Raw genomic sequence first — 20,904 nt, forward strand, 5'->3', positions numbered from 1 at the left:
TCCAGAGGTGAGAAAAACGTTTGGGGAGCAGGGAAGGGCAAAGTACCAGGTCCGGAGAACAGAGGGCAACCCGTGGGGCACCTTTTGGACTGCCAGACCTTGTGGAGCCTCCCCAGCGGGTGACAATGGGTGGGGGAAGATGCTGCTGATAGGCACATTTCTCATTGGCCTGCCTAGCTGAGGCTAAGTCAGATGCGAAGTCCAAGTTCTGAAAATAGAACGTAGCGGTCGCAGTTGGGTATTCTACCTGAAAAGAGTACCAGGAAGCTCGGATGATTTCCCGGTCAGGGTAAGCCTTCCGAAGCAAGCAACCTGCACCAATTTGAGGCTAGTTTTCACCCCCAGAAAGTGTGTATTTCGTCTGTATTTTGTATATTCATTGTGTGTATGCGGTTTACCCGAATAAACTACATTTTATTCCACTATCTTGTTTTGCCTAGTGAATGATCCCAGAAAGGTATAAAGGTGTTAAAAGTGCTGGTCTCCCGTGAAAATCAGTATTACAAAGAAAGGGTTTTTCTAACACATCCCCAACACTGCTCCCTCACCTCACAATGCAAAGGCTTCCAAAATACAACTACACAGAAACTGCATAAATAACACAGATTCATTTTATTGGCCCAACTTGAGATCACTTCAAATTCATCTTTGAAATATTTCCAGACCACACACAAATGTGTCAGTATATCTCATATATGAACTACAGAGTTAAAGGCTAATCCCAGCCCCAGATTTATCAGGGACCCCAGTGTCACATACGGCACACCTGTGAGCACGTAACCTGCATACGGGACAAGGGTTAATATTCCGCTCGCAAGCGGCCCCACTCTTCACCTCCGCAAAGGTCACTCAAATTAGTAATATCTCCCCTAAACTCGTCCCAATATACCACCGTCACGCCCAGCACAGAAGTGGGCACGTGATTTAGATATGCAATCAGGGTTAATACACATGGCTACTCTAGCCAACTCACCTTTAACCTGCGCAAAGTACCTACGATGAGTTAATATTAAACCCTTACTCAATTGCAATCATATCTATACGCTGCCACTGTCACGGCAGACCAGGTCTTTTAACACCATTTATATTTAAAGTATCAATCACAGGGCAAAACAAGGCAATGAAATAAAATGAGGTTTATTTTGGATAAATCCTAGGAAACGAACAGAAATATAAAATACAAACATATACACACTTACAGGGGTCTGGGGGAATGAGATCTACCTTTCCTAGGTGCAGGGACCCCCTTCAAATGGATTTCCCCTGTCTACTTCTCTGCTTCAGGATATCAGAGTGCTGCAGACAGCAACCACAATGACATGTACCTCCAGCTGGTCACGGTCCAACTCCACACTACTTCCCAGTGTCTCTCCCTCTGATAGCCTCTACACTCCTTCCCAGAGATGAACTTCTGATGGACTGATCAGCAGTGTTCCTTATATACCCCTTGGTAGCTACCTTTAACATAAGGCAGCCAGCCAAGAGAAACAGTGCCTGGGGCTCAGACCTGATCACCGATTATTTGAACTAATCCCCTACCTTTGTTCTGATCTGTTTCTATGGAGAGCTTCAACTGAGTGAATTACTTCATCTTTCTCCCTAGTAATGACAGTAACAGTGGAATATCTAATTTACTTTCTTGCATGTTAATTCCATCATCACACAATACCAACTACTATACCTAAGCTGGGGAGAATTGCTAACAGGCATAAATACAGACATATGGTAATTATATAAAAGTCAGGACAGCTAGCCCAAATCACATCACAGAACAATGTTGATTCACTTGGGGAAGGATTGTCACAGGGATGACAGAATACATGCTTTGAAATACATTCTTACAGACATGGTGCATTATACATTCCCTGTTCTCCCCTAGATTTTAAAGACATTTGGCTGGATGAAATATTACTAGGACAGCCAAGTTAAACTTTTTTTAGGGGTAAATAGCTGGGATCTCTCTTTATTAGGTCCCCAAGCTACCCCTACCGTCACAGTCACCACCCGAGATATGCAAATAAAAATAAGATGTAAAATTAATATATTTACCAGGGTCCCAGGATCCTGTTTATTATAGAAAAAAACTATTAACTTAAAGACACAAAAATCCGTTGTAGCAAAATGTGTCCGAACATGTAAATACTCTCTCCAGACCGTGCAAGAGTTCATTCAGAGCCCAAAGCATCACTTATTAAATGTTTTAATATATATATAAAAATACAGTGCTTAGATTACAGGAAAAAAGATTACAAGAACATACAATTACAATAAATGCATAACAGTTTCTCAAAATAAAAAGGATAAATGTAAACAGAAAAACCTACACATTACCATGCCATAGGTTTTCCCCAGAGAGGTCACTGGTGCAGAATTGAGACTCCCATGTTTGGTCCAAACACACCTCTGTTGAAATGTCATTTTCATAATCTTTTCTCAGACCAGAATACATTCTTTCCCATTGAAACAACATAAGACCATGGCCGTGGTCGTAAATCAGCTGTTAGATTGACAGTTTTACGGCAGAGGAAAATAAACCTTTACAAATGATAATACAGAGAACAAAGTCCTTGGCGCACTATCAAGTGCGTAAACCTGATACAATGTTCTTGGTTCTGTGTCTGAAGGAACAGTTCGTAGTTTTTCACAGGTGGTCCTCTTGATTTTCTTCCGATATTAGATGTATATCTGTAATCAAAGAGGACAGAAGACCATTGCGCAGTACCCTCTAGTTATGGAAATCTCATCCACACAGCTGCTAGCTACTTACATCTAAATAGATGAATCAGGCCTTGAAAGGTATCTTTAGCTGGGGGTCTGAATCGCTCACAGGGTTAACTTGGAATCTCCAAGCATAGTGCTCCCGCTCCACAATAAGCCGCAATGCCCAATTGCATATAAGAGAATAAAAATGCCAATGGTGTAGTACAGTACTGCGAGCTGCGTGCTCGAACCAGCTGAGGAGGGTGCAGTGGACGGTGACGTCATCTGAGGTGGACCTGGCGCTCTGAGTTGCGGCCGCAAGGAAGAGGTACACGCGGGATCCAGCCTCCACACACACCACGGTGCAGCCCCTCAAGCCTGCGGACGGCACGTTGTAATCCGTGTAGTAAGGTCATCTAGCATGTGAGTGCTGTTTGATCTTTTATTGTTTTATTAAATCGTACTGTACTACACCATTGGCATTTTTATTCTCTTATATGCAATTGGGCATTGCGGCTTATTGTGGAGCGGGAGCACTATGCTTGGAGATCCCAAGTTAACCCTGTGAGCGATTCAGACCCCCAGCTAAAGATACCTTTCCAAGAGGACCACCGGTGAAAAACTACGAACTGTTCCTTCAGACACAGAACCAGGAACATTGTATCAGGTTTACGCACTTGATAGTGCGCCAAGGACTTTGTTCTCTGTATTATCATTTGTATATAGCTATATGGAAAGGCTTGATATTCAGTCCTAGGCAGCCTCCTTTTCTCCCATATCCTCCCTCATTTTGGTGGTTGTTGGGCTTTTGTGCTAATTAGTTATCCTCACATAGTTTGGGTATATTATTTGTCACAAGCACTAATATTATTACTATTATCATTATTTATTACAATTAATTTATCTATTATATTGTATGCATCACATTAACAATAGGTTGAGCGCTTGGTTTGTAGTTTAATTCTCTTTACAAATGATGTTTAAACTTCTCTTCAATATCTGAACGCCCTCATAACTTTCCCTAACAAATATTTACACACACGCGAGTCACATCAATACATTCAGACGCTCGTGGTGGACGCGACAAGACTAAGCATGACCATCTAACTCCTAAACCTGAGCGACAAATGAATATCTGTTCCCCAGAACCTGTTAAACATGCAGTGTGATGTCAGAACATGCGGTGTGTGATGTCAGAACATGCCATTCTGTGACACGATGACAGATTTGTAACTCTTATTATGCAGAGGAGATGACATCACATGATATTCTCCATTTTAATAAAGTCACTCTAATGTTTAATACTTTCTTAGCCACGCCCCCTCAACCTTGCAAAACCCTCCAGGGAATGCCTTTGAACCTAGTTCTAACAGAAACATGTTTATAAAGTTGTCATAAAGGCCACATTTTATTCCCATCTCTGGCTTTATCTCGAGACTATCAGCAACAGACACCCCAACGGGCTCATTAAGTGGGCCCTACAGGATAGGTACCCCCAATTAAACTCTCTTTGAAGGCAAGCATAAACCCGACATATGGTATTTTTAAAACCCACTTGTTACACCATTAACCCCTGAAGCACCAGATTGATTAAAATACATAATATCATGACATTATCAGGGACCCCAGTTTGGAGTAACCCTTCAAAGCCCTAGGCTTCTCAGAATATTACATAGTTACTTATTAGTAGATGAGGTTGAAAAAAGACATACGTCCATCAAGTTCACCCTATGCTAAATTTACACGTGATACTTTATCCTATATCTATACTTATTGATCCAGAGGAAGGCAAACGAAAACCCCAGTGACATATCATCCAATGATGTCTCATAAGGGGAAAAATAAAGTCTTTCCTGTCTCCAAGAATTGGCAATCAGATTACTCCCTTGATCATTCCCATATTTACTTATTTGGTATATCTCTGAATACTTTACCTTTCTAAAAAGATGTCCAACCTTTTTTTAAACAAATCTATTATATCTGCCATCACAGTCTCCATGGGTAATGAATTCCACATTTTAACTGCCCTTACTGTAAAGAACCATTTCATTTGTTGCTGATGAAATCTAATTTCCTCCAACCTTAAGGGATGGCCCGAGTCCTTTGTACTGTCCTTGGGATGAATAGTTATTTTGAAAGCTCCTTGTACTGTCCACGAATATATTTGTAAATAGTTATCATATCCCCTCTTAGACGCCTCTTTTCTAATGTAAATAAATCTAATTTAGCTAGCTTCTCCTCATAAGTTAGCATGTCCATCCCCTTTATTAATTTGGTGGCTCTTCTCTGCACTCTCTCTAGTTACATAATGTATTTTCTAAGGAGTGGTGCCCAAAATTGTACTCCTAATGCTTTGTAAAGGGGCATAATTATGTTAACTTCCCTTCCATCCATTGACTGTTTAATGCAAGATAAGATTGTGTTTGCCTTTGCAACTACGGCATGACTTTGGGCACTATTGCTAACCCTGCTGTATAGAAGCACTCTTAAATCCTTCTCCATCAAGGATTCCCTCAATTTATCCCCATTTAATTTGTAATTCACCTTTTTATTCTTGCATCCCAAATGCATAACCTTACATTTATCTGTATTAAACCTCATCTGCCATTTACCTGCCCACGTTTCCAGTCTCTCCAACTCCTTCTGAAGAGAAATTACATCCTGCTCTGATTCTATTACCTTACACAATTTAGTATCATCAGCAAAGATGGAGACTTTGCTCTCAATCCCAACCTCAAGATCATTAATAAACAAGTTAAATAGCGGGGGTCCCAGTACCGATCCCTGAGGTACTCCACTCACGACTTTAGCCCAACCTGAAAAAGTTCCATTTATAACAAACCTCTGTTGTCTGTCCTTTAACCAGTTTTCAATCCAGATGCATATATTATTACTGAGTCCAATTTTCTTTATTTTGTACACCAACCTCGTGTGAAACCATATCAAAAGCCTTTGCAAAATCTAAGTAGACCACATCAACTGCATTACCGTGGTCTAAATTCCTACTTACATCCTCAAAGAAACAAATAAGGTTAGTTTGGCATGATCTATCCTTCATAAATCCATGCTGACTATTACTAATAATTTTGTTTTCCATTAGGTATTCCTGAATATTATCCAGTATTAAACCTTCAAGTAGTTTCCTCACTATTGAAGTCAGGCTTACAGGTCTGTAATTTCCTGGTTGTGATCTAGCTCCCTTTTAAAATATAGGCACCACATCTGCTTTACGCCAATCTCGTGTTACTGAGCCTGTGGAAATGGAGTCCTTGAATATTAAATATAATGGTTTGGCTATTACTGAGCTTAACTCCCCGAGAACTCTTGGATGTATGCCATCGGGGCCAGGTGCCTTATTTACTTTTATTTTTTTAAGTCGCTTATGAACTTCTTCGTCAGTTAACCAATTGTTCATTAATATGGAGGTTGTAGCTTCCCCCTGCGGCACTACTATTGAACTTGATTCTTCCCTGGTAAACACAGAGGCAAAGAATTTGTTTAATATCTCTGCTTTTTCCTTATCACCAATAATCTGCCTACCCATCTCACACTGAAAGGGTCCTATATTTTCTTTTCTCATTTTTTTGTTATTGAGGTACTTAAAGAATTTTTTAGGGTTGCAAAGGCAAATAAGATCTTATCTTGCATTAAACGGGCAATGGATGGAAGGGAAGTAAACATAATTATGCCACTTTACAAAGCATTAGTAAGACCACACCTTGAGTATGGAGTACAATTTTGGGCATCACTCCTTAGAAAAGACATTATGGAACTAGAGAGAGTGCAGAGAAGAGCCACCAAATTAATAAAGGGGATGGACATTCTAACTTATGAGGAGAGGCTAACTAAATTAAATTTATTTACATTAGAAAAGAGGCGTCTGAGGGGATATGATAACTATATACAAATATATTCGGGGACACTACAAGGAGCTTTCAAAAGAACTATTCATCCCAAAGGCAGTACAAAGGACTCAGGGTCAACGCTTAAGATTGGAGGAAAGGAGATTTCACCAGCAACAAAGGAAAGGGTCATTACACTTCTCATATTGCTCAACCTCTCTGCAGCATTTGACACCGTGGACCACCCTCTTCTCCTTCACATTCTCTTAGCATTCGTAACAAAGCTCTATCCTGGATCTCCTCTTACCTCTCCCATCGTACTTTAAGCGTCTCTTCTGCTAACACCACCTCCTCTATCGATCTCACTGTGGGGGTACCACAGGGCTCTGTCCTGGGACCTCTTCTCTTTTCCTGTACACATTCTCTCTAGGTGACCTAATCACTTCTCTTGGGTTCAAATATCACCTCTATGCAGACGACACACAAATTTACTTTTCTACCCCTGACCTTTCACCTTCTGTACAGACCAAAGTTTCTGAATGTCTGTCGGCTATATCATCCTGGATGGACAACCGACTTAAACTAAAACATTGCAAAAACAGAGCTCCTCATACTTCCTCCCAAACCTGGTCCTATTTCCTCCTACATTACTGTTGGAAGTACCATGATACACCCAGTAGCCCAAGCACGCTGCCTAGGGGTCACACTTGACTCCTCTCTCACATTCAAAACGTATTTAAAATCTGACGCTTTTTCCTCCGCAATATAACAAAGATACGCCCTTTCCTCTGTTGCTCGACTGCTAAAACTCTGACTCAGGCCCTCATTCTCTCCCGTCTTGATTACTGTAACCTCCTGCTGTCCGGCCTTCCTGCCTCTCACCTGTCCCCCCTACAATCTATCCTAAACGCTGCTGCCAGAATCACTCTACTCTTTCCTAGATCTGTCTCAGCATCTCCCCTCATGAAATCCCTCTCCTGGCTTCCGATCAAATCCCGCATCTCACACTCCATTCTTCTCCTCACTTTTAAAGCTTAACACTCTTCTGCCCCTCCTTACATCTAAGCCCTAATTTCTCCTATACATATATATCCCGGCTCTTGCGTTCTGCTCAAGGATGTCTACTCTCTACCCCTTCTCTATCTAAAGCCCTCTCCCGCCTTAAATCCTTCTCTCTCACTGCCCCGCACCTCTGGAATGCCTTTCCCCTCAATATCCAACTAGCACTCTCTCTATCCACCTTTAAGACCCACCTGCATATGAGTAGCTCCATGGCTGATAATTTACACCCCATACATAAAGCTTGACCCCTTGCAGATGCACTTACCAGAACGCCCTCCTACTGTCTCTGTACGTTTTCCTACCAACAAAATTAGATTGTAAGCTCTTCGGAGCAGGGACTCCTATTCCTAAATGTTACTTTTATGTCTGAAGCCCTTCTCCCCTTTGCGTTATTTATAAGAGCAATCATAGAAATAAATGGCACACCACTGTTAATAAAGACACGAGGAAGGGACACGTTAGCCCTGAAACGTTATCTGTACTAAAGCTCTGATGTGAACACCTTATTGAGTTGGGGCCCCAGAACAGAGCCTTGCGGGACACCACAGGTGATATCCAGGGGGTTGGAGTTAGAGCCTGAGATGGACACATGTTGGGATCTTCCTGATAGGTAGGACTGAAACCAGTTTAAAGCATGTTTCCCTATTCCAGAGCTCTGGAGTTTGTTAAGCAGTTTGTTCACTGCGAAATGCTCAAAGAACTAGATTGGTCATCACTAGAGTCAAGGCGCAAAGTTCACCTTTCCTGTCTCGCCTTCAAATACTTTCTGGGCAAGCTACCCGCCTATCTGAACAAGCTCCTCACCCCTACCACTTGCAGCACCTATCATCTGAGATCAGACTCCAAAAGACTGTTCATGGTCCCAAGGCTCAACAAAGTATCCGGCCGCTCCTCCTCTAACCGTGCACCCGAAAACTGGAACAACCTACCGGAGACTCTTACATCCACCACCAGTTTAAGTTCTTTCAAATCTAAGGCTGTCTCACACTTTAATCTGGTCTGTAACTGTTACATACGCCCATAATATATATTATCTCTAACTGTGCCGCAATGTCTTGTATATAATGTATACCCTGTTCATTTATGTAACTGTATTTGTAACCATGTATTATTTGTCTTAACTCTGTGCCCAGGACATACTTGAAAACGAGAAGTAACTCTCAGTGTATTAGTTCCTGGTAAAACATTTTATAAATAAATAAATAAATCTCTCTCCTCCGTCCCTGCCCCGGTATCTGTCTCACTGCCCCCTCCCCCCTCATTCCCTGCCCCCTCCCACTCACCCCTCAGTCCCTGTCTCACTGCCCCCCCCTCAGTCCATGCCCCCCTCAGTCCCTGTCTCACTGCCCCCCCTCAGTCCATGCCCCCCTCAGTCCCTGTCTCACTGCCCCCCCCCCTCAGTCCATGCCCCCCTCAGTCCCTGTCTCACTGCCCCCCCTCAGTCCATGCCCCCCTCAGTCCCTGTCTCACTGCCCCCCTCGGTCCATGCCCCCCTCAGTCCCTGTCTCACTGCCCCCCTCGGTCCATGCCCCCCCTCAGTCCCTGTCTCACTGCCCCCCTCAGTCCATGCCCCCTCAGTCCCTGTCTCACTGCCCCCCTCAGTCCCCCTCAGTCCCTGTCTCACTGCCCCCCCCTCAGTCCATGCCCCCCTCAGTCCCTGTCTCACTGCCCCCCCTCAGTCCCTGTCTCACTGCCCCCCCCTCAGTCCATGCCCCCCTCAGTCCATGCCCCCCTCAGTCCATGCCCCCCTCAGTCCCTGTCTCACTGCCCCCCCTCAGTCCATGCCCCCCTCAGTCCCTGTCTCACTGCCCCCCTCGGTCCATGCCCCCCTCAGTCCCTGTCTCACTGCCCCCCTTAGTCCCTGTCTCACTGCCCCCCCCGTCCCTCAGTCCCTGTCTCACTGCCCCCCCTCAGTCCATGCCCCCCTCAGTCCCTGTCTCACTGCCCCCCCTCAGTCCATGCCCCCCTCAGTCCCTGTCTCATTGCCCCCCTCCCGTCCCCCTCAGTCCCTGTCTCACTGCCCCCCCTCAGTCCATGCCCCCCTCAGTCCCTGTCTCACTGCCCCCCCTCAGTCCATGCCCCCCTCAGTCCCTGTCTCACTGCCCCCCCCTCAGTCCATGCCCCCCTCAGTCCATGCCCCCCTCAGTCTCTGTCTCACTGCCCCCCCTCAGTCCATGCCCCCCTCAGTCCCTGTCTCACTGCCCCCCTCGGTCCATGCCCCCCTCAGTCCCTGTCTCACTGCCCCCCTCAGTCCATGCCCCCCTCAGTCCCTGTCTCACTGCCCCCCCCTGTCCCCCTCAGTCCCTGTCTCACTGCCCCCCTCAGTCCCTGTCTCACTGCCATCCCCTCAGTCCATGCCCCCCTCAGTCCATGCCCCCCTCAGTCCGTCTCACTGCCCCCCCTCAGACCATGCCCCCCCCTCAGACCATGCCCCCCCCTCAGACCATGCCCCCCTCAGTCTCTGTCTCACTGCCCCCCTCAGTTCCTGTCTCACTGCCCCCCTCAGTTCCTGTCTCACTGCCCCCCTCAGTTCCTGCCCCGGTATCCGGTACCTGTCTCACTGCCCCCCTCCCACCCCCCTCTCAGTCCCTGCCCCAGTACCTTTCTCACTGCCCCTCTCACCCCTCATTCCCTGCCCCCCTCCCACTCCCTGCCCCCCTCCCACTCCCCCCTCAGTCCCTGCCCCAGTACCTTTCTCACTGCCCCTCTCACCCCTCATTCCCTGCCCCCCTCCCACTCCCCCCTCAGTCCCTGCCCCAGTACCTTTCTCACTGCCCCTCTCACCCCTCATTCCCTGCCCCCCTCCCACTCTCCCCTCAGTCCCTGCCCCCCTCCCACTCCCCCCTCAGTCCCTGCCCCCCTCCCACTCCCCCCTCAGTCCCTGCCCCAGTACCTTTCTCACTGCCCCTCTCACCCCTCAGTCGCTGCTCCTTCCTCCTCAGTCCCTGCCCCCGTATCTGGTACTTGTCTCACTACCCCCCTCATTCCCTGCCAATTTACCCTCCTAAATCCCTCTCTCACCTCAATCCCTCTCTCACCTCAATCCCTCTCCCCCTCCTCAGTCCCTCTCCCCCTCCGGTACCTGTCTCACTGCTCCCTCCACTTCCGGGTTCCACTGCGCACGCGCTCAGCTGTCAGCACGAGGGAAACACTCGGGCGCGCGCCTGGCTCCTTGTTTGAAGTGCGCATGCGTAGTGCCAGACGGGAGCTTGTGATCTTAGAGCATGAGTGGCGTGAGACGTGCGCTGTGACCTTGCGCATGCGCGGTGTGAGACGGGAACTGTGACTTTGCGCCTGTGCTGTGCGCGCGCTGATTGGGTAACACTGCGCATGCGCACAGAAGCTACGGGCGGCGCCTGCTGCGCAAGCGCAGATAGATGCTGTGAGAGGTTGTAACCATAGAAACCGATATGAAGTCACCCCATCTCCTCAATTATGTTACTACTATTAGTAATACTAATACTACTGATCATCATCATCATGTTACTACTATTACTAATAAAGATAAAAACAAGAGAGATGCGCTCACCTCATGGTGCAGTATATCAACAAGTCACGGAATAAAGCGCGTCCGCGGTCTCTGTAATCCAGGGACTGCCTGCAGGGCTCCTCTCACTCCGCCTGACGCGTCCGCGGTCTCTGTAATCCAGGGACTGCCTGCAGGGCTCCTCTCACTCCACCTGACGCGTCCGCGGTCTCTGTAATCCAGGGACTGCCTGCAGGGCTCCTCTCACTCCCTGACGCGTCCGCGGACTCTGTAATCCAGGGACTGCCTGCAGGGCTCCTCTCACTCCGCCTGACGCGTCCGCGGTCTCTGTAATCCAGGGACTGCCTGCAGGGCTCCTCTCACTCCCTGACGCGTCCGCGGACTCTGTAATCCAGGGACTGCCTGCAGGGCTCCTCTCACTCCCTGACGCGTCCGCGGTCTCTGTAATCCAGGGACTGCCTGCAGGGCTCCTCTCACTCCGCCTGACGCGTCCGCGGTCTCTGTAATCCAGGGACTGCCTGCAGGGCTGCTCTCACTCCGCCTGACGCGTCCGCGGTCTCTGTAATCCAGGGACTGCCTGCAGGGCTCCTCTCACTCCGCCTGACGCGTCCGCGGTCTCTGTAATCCAGGGACTGCCTGCAGGGCTCCTCACACCCTGACGCGTCCGCGGTCTCTGTAATCCAGGGACTGCCTGCAGGGCTCATCTCACTCCGCCTGACGCGTCCGCGGTCTCTGTAATCCAGGGACTGCCTGCAGGTCTCCTCTCGCTCCGCCTGAAGCGTCCGCGGTCTCTGTAATCCAGGGACTGCCTGCAGGGCTCCTCTCACTCCCTGACGCGTCCGCGGTCTCTGTAATCCAGGGACTGCCTGCAGGGCTCCTCTCACTCCGCCTGACGCGTCCGCGGTCTCTGTAATCCAGGGACTGCCTGCAGGGCTCCTCTCACTCCGCCTGACGCGTCCGCGGTCTCTGTAATCCAGGGACTGCCTGCAGGGCTCCTCTCACTCCGCCTGACGCGTCCGCGGTCTCTGTAATCCAGGGACTGCCTGGAGGGCTCCTCTCACTCCGCCTGAAGCGTCCGCGGTCTCTGTAATCCAGGGACTGCCTGCAGGGCTCCTCTCACTCCGCCTGACGCGTCCGCGGTCTCTGTAATCCAGGGACTGCCTGCAGGGCTCCTCTCACTCCGCCTGACGCGTCCGCGGTCTCTGTAATCCAGGGACTGCCTGGAGGGCTCCTCTCACTCCGCCTGAAGCGTCCGCGGTCTCTGTAATCCAGGGACTGCCTGCAGGGCTCCTCTCACTCCGCCTGACGCGTCCGCGGTCTCTGTAATCCAGGGACTGCCTGCAGGGCTCCTCTCACTCCGCCTGACGCGTCCGCGGTCTCTGTAATCCAGGGCCTGCCTGCAGGGCTCCTCTCACTCCGCCTGACGCGTCCGCGGTCTCTGTAATCCAGGGACTGCCTGCAGGGCTCCTCTCACTCCGCCTGACGCGTCCGAGGTCTCTGTAATCCATGGACTGCCTGCAGGGCTCTTCTCACTCCCTGACGCGTCCGCGGTCTCTGTAATCCAGGGACTGCCTGCAGGGCTCCTCTCGCTCCGCCTGACGCGTCCGCAGTCTCTGTAATCCAGCGACTGCCTGCAGGACTCCTCTCATTCCGCCTGACGCGTCCGCGGTCTCTGTAATCCAGGGACTGCCTGCAGGGCTCCTCTCACTCCGCCTGACGCGTCCGCGGTCTCTGTAATCCAGGGACTGCCTGCAGGGTTCCTCTCACTCCGCCTGATGCGTCCGCGGTCTCTGTAATCCAGGGACTGCCTGCAGGGCTCCTCTCACTCCGCCTGACGCGTCCGCGGTCTCTGTAATCCATTGACTGCCTGCAGGGCTCCTCTCACTCCGCCTGACGCGTCCGCGGTCTCTGTAATCCAGGGACTGCCTGCAGGGCTCCTCTCACTCCGCCTGACGCGTCCGCGGTCTCTGTAATCCATTGACTGCCTGCAGGGCTCCTCTCACTCCGCCTGACGCGTCCGCGGTCTCTGTAATCCAGGGACTGCCTGCAGGGCTCCTCTCACTCCGCCTGACGCGTCCGCAGTCTCTGTAATCCAGGGATTGCCTGCAGGGCTCCTCTCACTCCGCCTGACGCGTCCGCAGTCTCTGTAATCCAGGGACTGCCTGCAGGGCTCCTCTCACTCCCTGACGCGTCCGCGGTCTCTGTAATCCAGGGACTGCCTGCAGGGCTCCTCTCACTCCCTGACGCGTCCGCGATCTCTGTAATCCAGGGACTGCCTGCAGGGCTCCTCTCACTCCCTGACGCCTCCGCGGTCTCTGTAACCCAGGGACTGCCTGCAGGGCTCCTCTCACTCCCTGACGCGTCCGCGGTCTCTGTAATCCAAGGCCTGCCTGCAGGGCTCCTCTCACTCCCTGACGCGTCCGCGGTCTCTGTAATCCAGGGACTGCCTGCAGGGCTCCTCTCACTCCGCCTGACGCGTCCGCGGTCTCTGTAATCCAGGGACTGCCTGCAGGGCTCCTCTCACTCCGCCTGACGCGTCCGCGGTCTCTGTAATCCAGGGACTGCCTGCAGGGCTCCTCTCACTCCGCCTGACGCGTCCGCGGTCTCTGTAATCCAGGGACTGCCTGCAGGGCTCCTCTCGCTCCGCCTGACGCGTCCGCGGTCTCTGTAATCCAGGGACTGCCTGCAGGGCTCCTCTCACTCCCTGACGCGTCCGCGATCTCTGTAATCCAGGGACTGCCTGCAGGGCTCCTCTCACTCCCTGACGCGTCCGCGGTCTCTGTAATCCAGGGACTGCCTGCAGGGCTCCTCTCACTCCTCCTGACGCGTCCGCGGTCTCTGTAATCCAGGGACTGCCTGCAGGGCTCCTCTCACTCCGCCTGACGCGTCCGCGGTCTCTGTAATCCAGGGCCTGCCTGCAGGGCTCCTCTCACTCCGCCTGACGCGTCCGCGGTCTCTGTAATCCAGGGCCTGCCTGCAGGGCTCCTCTCACTCCGCCTGACGCGTCCGCGGTCTCTGTAATCCAGGGACTGCCTGCAGGGCTCCTCTAACTCCGCCTGACACGTCCGCGGTCTCTGTAATCCAGGGACTGCCTGCAGGGCTCCTCTCACTCCGCCTGACACGTCCGCGGTCTCTGTAATCCAGGGACTGTCTGCAGGGCTCCTCTCACTCCGCCTGACGCGTCCGCGGTCTCTGTAATCCAGGGCCTGCCTGCAGGGCTCCTCTCACTCCGCCTGACGCGTCCGCGGTCTCTGTAATCCAGGGACTGCCTGCAGGGCTCCTCTCACTCCCTGACGCGTCCGCGGTCTCTGTAATCCAGGGACTGCCTGCAGGGCTCCTCTCACTCCGCCTGAAGCGTCCGCGGTCTCTGTAATCCAGGGACTGCCTGCAGGGCTCCTCTCACTCCCTGACGCGTCCGCGGTCTCTGTAATCCAGGGACTGCCTGCAGGGCTCCTCTCACTCCGCCTGACGCGTCCGCGGTCTCTGTAATCCAGGGACTGCCTGCAGGGCTCCTCTCACTCCGCCTGACGCGTCCGCGGTCTCTGTAATCCAGGGACTGCCTGCAGGGTTCCTCTCACTCCGCCTGACGCGTCCGCGGTCTCTGTAATCCAGGGACTGCCTGCAGGGCTCCTCTCACTCCGCCTGACGCGTCCGCGGTCTCTGTAATCCAGGGACTGCCTGCAGGGCTCCTCTCACTCCGCCTGACGCGTCCGCGGTCTCTGTAATCCAGGGACTGCCTGCAGGGCTCCTCTCACTCCGCCTGACGCGTCCGCGGTCTCTGTAATCCAGGGACTGCCTGCAGGGCTCCTCTCACTCCGCCTGACGCGTCCGCGGTCTCTGTAATCCAGGGACTGCCTGCAGGGCTCCTCTCACTCCGCCTGACGCGTCCGCGGTCTCTGTAATCCAGGGACTGCCTGCAGGGCTCCTCTCACACCCTGACGCGTCCGCGGTCTCTGTAATCCAGGGACTGCCTGCAGGGCTCCTCTCACTCCGCCTGACGCGTCCGCGGTCTCTGTAATCCAGGGACTGCCTGCAGGGCTCCTCACACCCTGACGCGTCCGCGGTCTCTGTAATCCAGGGACTGCCTGCAGGGCTCCTCTCACTCCGCCTGACGCGTCCGCGGTCTCTGTAATCCAGCGACTGCCTGCAGGACTCCTCTCATTCCGCCTGACGCGTCCGCGGTCTCTGTAATCCAGGGACTGCCTGCAGGGCTCCTCTCACTCCGCCTGACGCGTCCGCGGTCTCTGTAATCCAGGGACTGCCTGCAGGGTTCCTCTCACTCCGCCTGATGCGTTCGCGGTCTCTGTAATCCAGGGACTGCCTGCAGGGCTCCTCTCACTCCGCCTGACGCGTCCGCGGTCTCTGTAATCCATTGACTGCCTGCAGGGCTCCTCTCACTCCGCCTGACGCGTCCGCGGTCTCTGTAATCCAGGGACTGCCTGCAGGGCTCCTCTCACTCCGCCTGACGCGTCCGCGGTCTCTGTAATCCATTGACTGCCTGCAGGGCTCCTCTCACTCCGCCTGACGCGTCCGCGGTCTCTGTAATCCAGGGCCTGCCTGCAGGGCTCCTCTCACTCCCTGACGCGTCCGCGGTCTCTGTAATCCAGGGACTGCCTGCAGGGCTCCTCTCACTCCGCCTGACGCGTCCGCGGTCTCTGTAATCCAGGGACTGCCTGCAGGGCTCCTCTCGCTCCGCCTGACGCGTCCGCGGTCTCTGTAATCCAGGGACTGCCTGCAGGGCTCCTCTCGCTCCGCCTGACGCGTCCGCGGTCTCTGTAATCCAGGGACTGCCTGCAGGGCTCCTCTCGCTCCGCCTGACGCGTCCGCGGTCTCTGTAATCCAGGGACTGCCTGCAGGGCTCCTCTCACTCCCTGACGCGTCCGCGATCTCTGTAATCCAGGGACTGCCTGCAGGGCTCCTCTCACTCCCTGACGTGTCCGCGGTCTCTGTAATCCAGGGACTGCCTGCAGGGCTCCTCTCACTCCTCCTGACGAGTCCGCGGTCTCTGTAATCCAGGGACTGCCTGCAGGGCTCCTCTCACTCCGCCTGACGCGTCCGCGGTCTCTGTAATCCAGGGCCTGCCTGCAGGGCTCCTCTCACTCCGCCTGACGCGTCCGCGGTCTCTGTAATCCAGGGCCTGCCTGCAGGGCTCCTCTCACTCCGCCTGACGCGTCCGCGGTCTCTGTAATCCAGGGACTGCCTGCAGGGCTCCTCTCACTCCGCCTGACACGTCCGCGGTCTCTGTAATCCAGGGACTGCCTGCAGGGCTCCTCTCACTCCGCCTGACACGTCCGCGGTCTCTGTAATCCAGGGACTGTCTGCAGGGCTCCTCTCACTCCGCCTGACGCGTCCGCGGTCTCTGTAATCCAGGGCCTGCCTGCAGGGCTCCTCTCACTCCGCCTGACGCGTCCGCGGTCTCTGTAATCCAGGGACTGCCTGCAGGGCTCCTCTCACTCCCTGACGCGTCCGCGGTCTCTGTAATCCAGGGACTGCCTGCAGGGCTCCTCTCACTCCGCCTGAAGCGTCCGCGGTCTCTGTAATCCAGGGACTGCCTGCAGGGCTCCTCTCACTCCCTGACGCGTCCGCGGTCTCTGTAATCCAGGGACTGCCTGCAGGGCTCCTCTCACTCCGCCTGACGCGTCCGCGGTCTCTGTAATCCAGGGACTGCCTGCAGGGCTCCTCTCACTCCGCCTGACGCGTCCGCGGTCTCTGTAATCCAGGGACTGCCTGCAGGGTTCCTCTCACTCCGCCTGACGCGTCCGCGGTCTCTGTAATCCATGGCCTGCCTGCAGGGCTCCTCTCACTCCGCCTGACGCGTCCGCGGTCTCTGTAATCCAGGGACTGCCTGCAGGGCTCCTCTCACTCCGCCTGACGCGTCCGCGGTCTCTGTAATCCAGGGACTGCCTGCAGGGCTCCTCTCACTCCGCCTGACGCGTCCGCGGTCTCTGTAATCCAGGGACTGCCTGCAGGGCTCCTCTCACTCCGCCTGACGCGTCCGCGGTCTCTGTAATCCAGGGACTGCCTGCAGGGCTCCTCTCACTCCGCCTGACGCGTCCGCGGTCTCTGTAATCCAGGGACTGCCTGCAGGGCTCCTCTCACACCCTGACGCGTCCGCGGTCTCTGTAATCCAGGGACTGCCTGCAGGGCTCCTCTCACTCCGCCTGACGCGTCCGCGGTCTCTGTAATCCAGGGACTGCCTGCAGGGCTCCTCTCACTCCGCCTGACGCGTCCGCGGTCTCTGTAATCCAGGGACTGCCTGCAGGGCTCCTCACACCCTGACGCGTCCGCGGTCTCTGTAATCCAGGGACTGCCTGCAGGGCTCCTCTCACTCCGCCTGACGCGTCCGCGGTCTCTGTAATCCAGGGACTGCCTGCAGGGCTCCTCTCACTCCGCCTGAAGCGTCCGCGGTCTCTGTAATCCAGGGACTGCCTGCAGGGCTCCTCTCACTCCGCCTGACGCGTCCGCGGTCTCTGTAATCCAGGGACTGCCTGCAGGGCTCCTCTCACTCCGCCTGACGCGTCCGCGGTCTCTGTAATCCAGGGACTGCCTGCAGGGCTCCTCTCACTCCGCCTGACGCGTCCGCGGTCTCTGTAATCCAGGGACTGCCTGGAGGGCTCCTCTCGCTCCGCCTGAAGCGTCCGCGGTCTCTGTAATCCAGGGACTGCCTGCAGGGCTCCTCTCACTCCGCCTGACGCGTCCGCGGTCTCTGTAATCCAGGGACTGCCTGCAGGGCTCCTCTCACTCCGCCTGACGCGTCCGCGGTCTCTGTAATCCAGAGCCTGCCTGCAGGGCTCCTCTCACTCCGCCTGACGCGTCCGCGGTCTCTGTAATCCAGGGACTGCCTGCAGGGCTCCTCTCACTCCGCCTGACGCGTCCGAGGTCTCTGTAATCCATGGACTGCCTGCAGGGCTCTTCTCACTCCCTGACGCGTCCGCGGTCTCTGTAATCCAGGGACTGCCTGCAGGGCTCCTCTCGCTCCGCCTGACGCGTCCGCAGTCTCTGTAATCCAGCGACTGCCTGCAGGGCTCCTCTCATTCCGCCTGACGCGTCCGCGGTCTCTGTAATCCAGGGACTGCCTGCAGGGCTCCTCTCACTCCGCCTGACGCGTCCGCGGTCTCTGTAATCCAGGGACTGCCTGCAGGGTTCCTCTCACTCCGCCTGATGCGTCCGCGGTCTCTGTAATCCAGGGACTGCCTGCAGGGCTCCTCTCACTCCGCCTGACGCGTCCGCGGTCTCTGTAATCCATTGACTGCCTGCAGGGCTCCTCTCACTCCGCCTGACGCGTCCGCGGTCTCTGTAATCCAGGGACTGCCTGCAGGGCTCCTCTCACTCCGCCTGACGCGTCCGCGGTCTCTGTAATCCATTGACTGCCTGCAGGGCTCCTCTCACTCCGCCTGACGCGTCCGCGGTCTCTGTAATCCAGGGACTGCCTGCAGGGCTCCTCTCACTCCGCCTGACGCGTTCGCAGTCTCTGTAATCCAGGGATTGCCTGCAGGGCTCCTCTCACTCCGCCTGACGCGTCCGCAGTCTCTGTAATCCAGGGACTGCCTGCAGGGCTCCTCTCACTCCCTGACGCGTCCGCGGTCTCTGTAATCCAGGGACTGCCTGCAGGGCTCCTCTCACTCCCTGACGCGTCCGCGGTCTCTGTAATCCAGGGACTGCCTGCAGGGCTCCTCTCACTCCCTGACGCCTCCGCGGTCTCTGTAACCCAGGGACTGCCTGCAGGGCTCCTCTCACTCCCTGACGCGTCCGCGGTCTCTGTAATCCAGGGCCTGCCTGCAGGGCTCCTCTCACTCCCTGACGCGTCCGCGGTCTCTGTAATCCAGGGACTGCCTGCAGGGCTCCTCTCACTCCGCCTGACGCGTCCGCGGTCTCTGTAATCCAGGGACTGCCTGCAGGGCTCCTCTCACTCCGCCTGACGCGTCCGCGGTCTCTGTAATCCAGGGACTGCCTGCAGGGCTCCTCTCACTCCGCCTGACGCGTCCGCGGTCTCTGTAATCCAGGGACTGCCTGCAGGGCTCCTCTCGCTCCGCCTGACGCGTCCGCGGTCTCTGTAATCCAGGGACTGCCTGCAGGGCTCGTCTCACTCCCTGACGCGTCCGCGATCTCTGTAATCCAGGGACTGCCTGCAGGGCTCCTCTCACTCCCTGACGCGTCCGCGGTCTCTGTAATCCAGGGACTGCCTGCAGGGCTCCTCTCACTCCTCCTGACGCGTCCGCGGTCTCTGTAATCCAGGGACTGCCTGCAGGGCTCCTCTCACTCCGCCTGACGCGTCCGCGGTCTCTGTAATCCAGGGCCTGCCTGCAGGGCTCCTCTCACTCCGCCTGACGCGTCCGCGGTCTCTGTAATCCAGGGCCTGCCTGCAGGGCTCCTCTCACTCCGCCTGACGCGTCCGCGGTCTCTGTAATCCAGGGACTGCCTGCAGGGCTCCTCTCACTCCGCCTGACACGTCCGCGGTCTCTGTAATCCAGGGACTGCCTGCAGGGCTCCTCTCACTCCGCCTGACACGTCCGCGGTCTCTGTAATCCAGGGACTGTCTGCAGGGCTCCTCTCACTCCGCCTGACGCGTCCGCGGTCTCTGTAATCCAGGGCCTGCCTGCAGGGCTCCTCTCACTCCGCCTGACGCGTCCGCGGTCTCTGTAATCCAGGGACTGCCTGCAGGGCTCCTCTCACTCCGCCTGACGCGTCCGCGGTCTCTGTAATCCAGGGACTGCCTGCAGGGTTCCTCTCACTCCGCCTGACGCGTCCGCGGTCTCTGTAATCCATGGCCTGCCTGCAGGGCTCCTCTCACTCCGCCTGACGCGTCCGCGGTCTCTGTAATCCAGGGACTGCCTGCAGGGCTCCTCTCACTCCGCCTGACACGTCCGCGGTCTCTGTAATCCAGGGACTGCCTGCAGGGCTCCTCTCACTCTGCCTGACACTTCCGCGGTCTCTGTAATCCAGGGACTGTCTGCAGGGCTCCTCTCACTCCGCCTGACGCGTCCGCGGTCTCTGTAATCCAGGGCCTGCCTGCAGGGCTCCTCTCACTCCCTGACGCGTCCGCGATCTCTGTAATCCAGGGACTGCCTGCAGGGCTCCTCTCACTCCGCCTGACGCGTCCGCGGTCTCTGTAATCCAGGGACTGCCTGCAGGGCTCCTCTCACTCCGCCTGACGCGTCCGCGGTCTCTGTAATCCAGGGACTGCCTGCAGGGCTCCTCTCACTCCCTGACGCGTCCGCGATCTCTGTAATCCAGGGACTGCCTGCAGGGCTCCTCTCACTCCCTGACGCGTCTGCGGTCTCTGTAATCCAGGGACTGCCTGCAGGGCTCCTCTCACTCCCTGACGCGTCCGCGATCTCTGTAATCCAGGGACTGCCTGCAGGGCTCCTCTCACTCCGCCTGACGCGTCCGCGATCTCTGTAATCCAGGGACTGCCTGCAGGGCTCCTCTCACTCCCTGACGCGTCCGCGGTCTCTGTAATCCAGGGACTGCCTGCAGGGCTCCTCTCACTCCGCCTGACGCGTCCGCGGTCTCTGTAATCCAGGGACTGCCTGCAGGGCTCCTCTCACTCCGCCTGACGCGTCCGCGGTCTCTGTAATCCAGGGACTGCCTGCAGGGCTCCTCTCACTCCCTGACGCGTCCACGGTCTCTGTAATCCAGGGACTGCCTGCAGGGCTCCTCTCACTCTGCCTGACGCGTCCGCGGTCTCTGTAATCCAGCGACTGCCTGCAGGGCTATTCTCACTCCGCCTGACGCGTCCGCGATCTCTGTAATCCAGGGACTGCCTGCAGGGCTCCTCTCACTCCGCCTGACGCGTCCGCAGTCTCTGTAATC

At 55.1% G+C, this 20,904-nt stretch overlaps 1 protein-coding gene across 1 annotated transcript in view; it reads right to left on the minus strand.

Moving 5' to 3' along the window:
- Positions 1 to 10,819, minus strand: part of LOC142486323 (cullin-9-like) — a gene marked incomplete at its 3' end in the record, with an annotated part of 73,582 nt that extends 62,763 nt beyond the window's left edge. The window contains exon 1 of the mRNA XM_075584938.1: positions 10,687 to 10,819. The remainder of the gene's footprint in view (positions 1 to 10,686) is intronic.
- Between the last annotated feature and the right edge of the window lie 10,085 nt (positions 10,820 to 20,904).

Source organism: Ascaphus truei, unplaced genomic scaffold (assembly GCF_040206685.1).
Source record: "Ascaphus truei isolate aAscTru1 unplaced genomic scaffold, aAscTru1.hap1 HAP1_SCAFFOLD_816, whole genome shotgun sequence".
Lineage (NCBI taxonomy): Eukaryota > Metazoa > Chordata > Amphibia > Anura > Ascaphidae > Ascaphus > Ascaphus truei.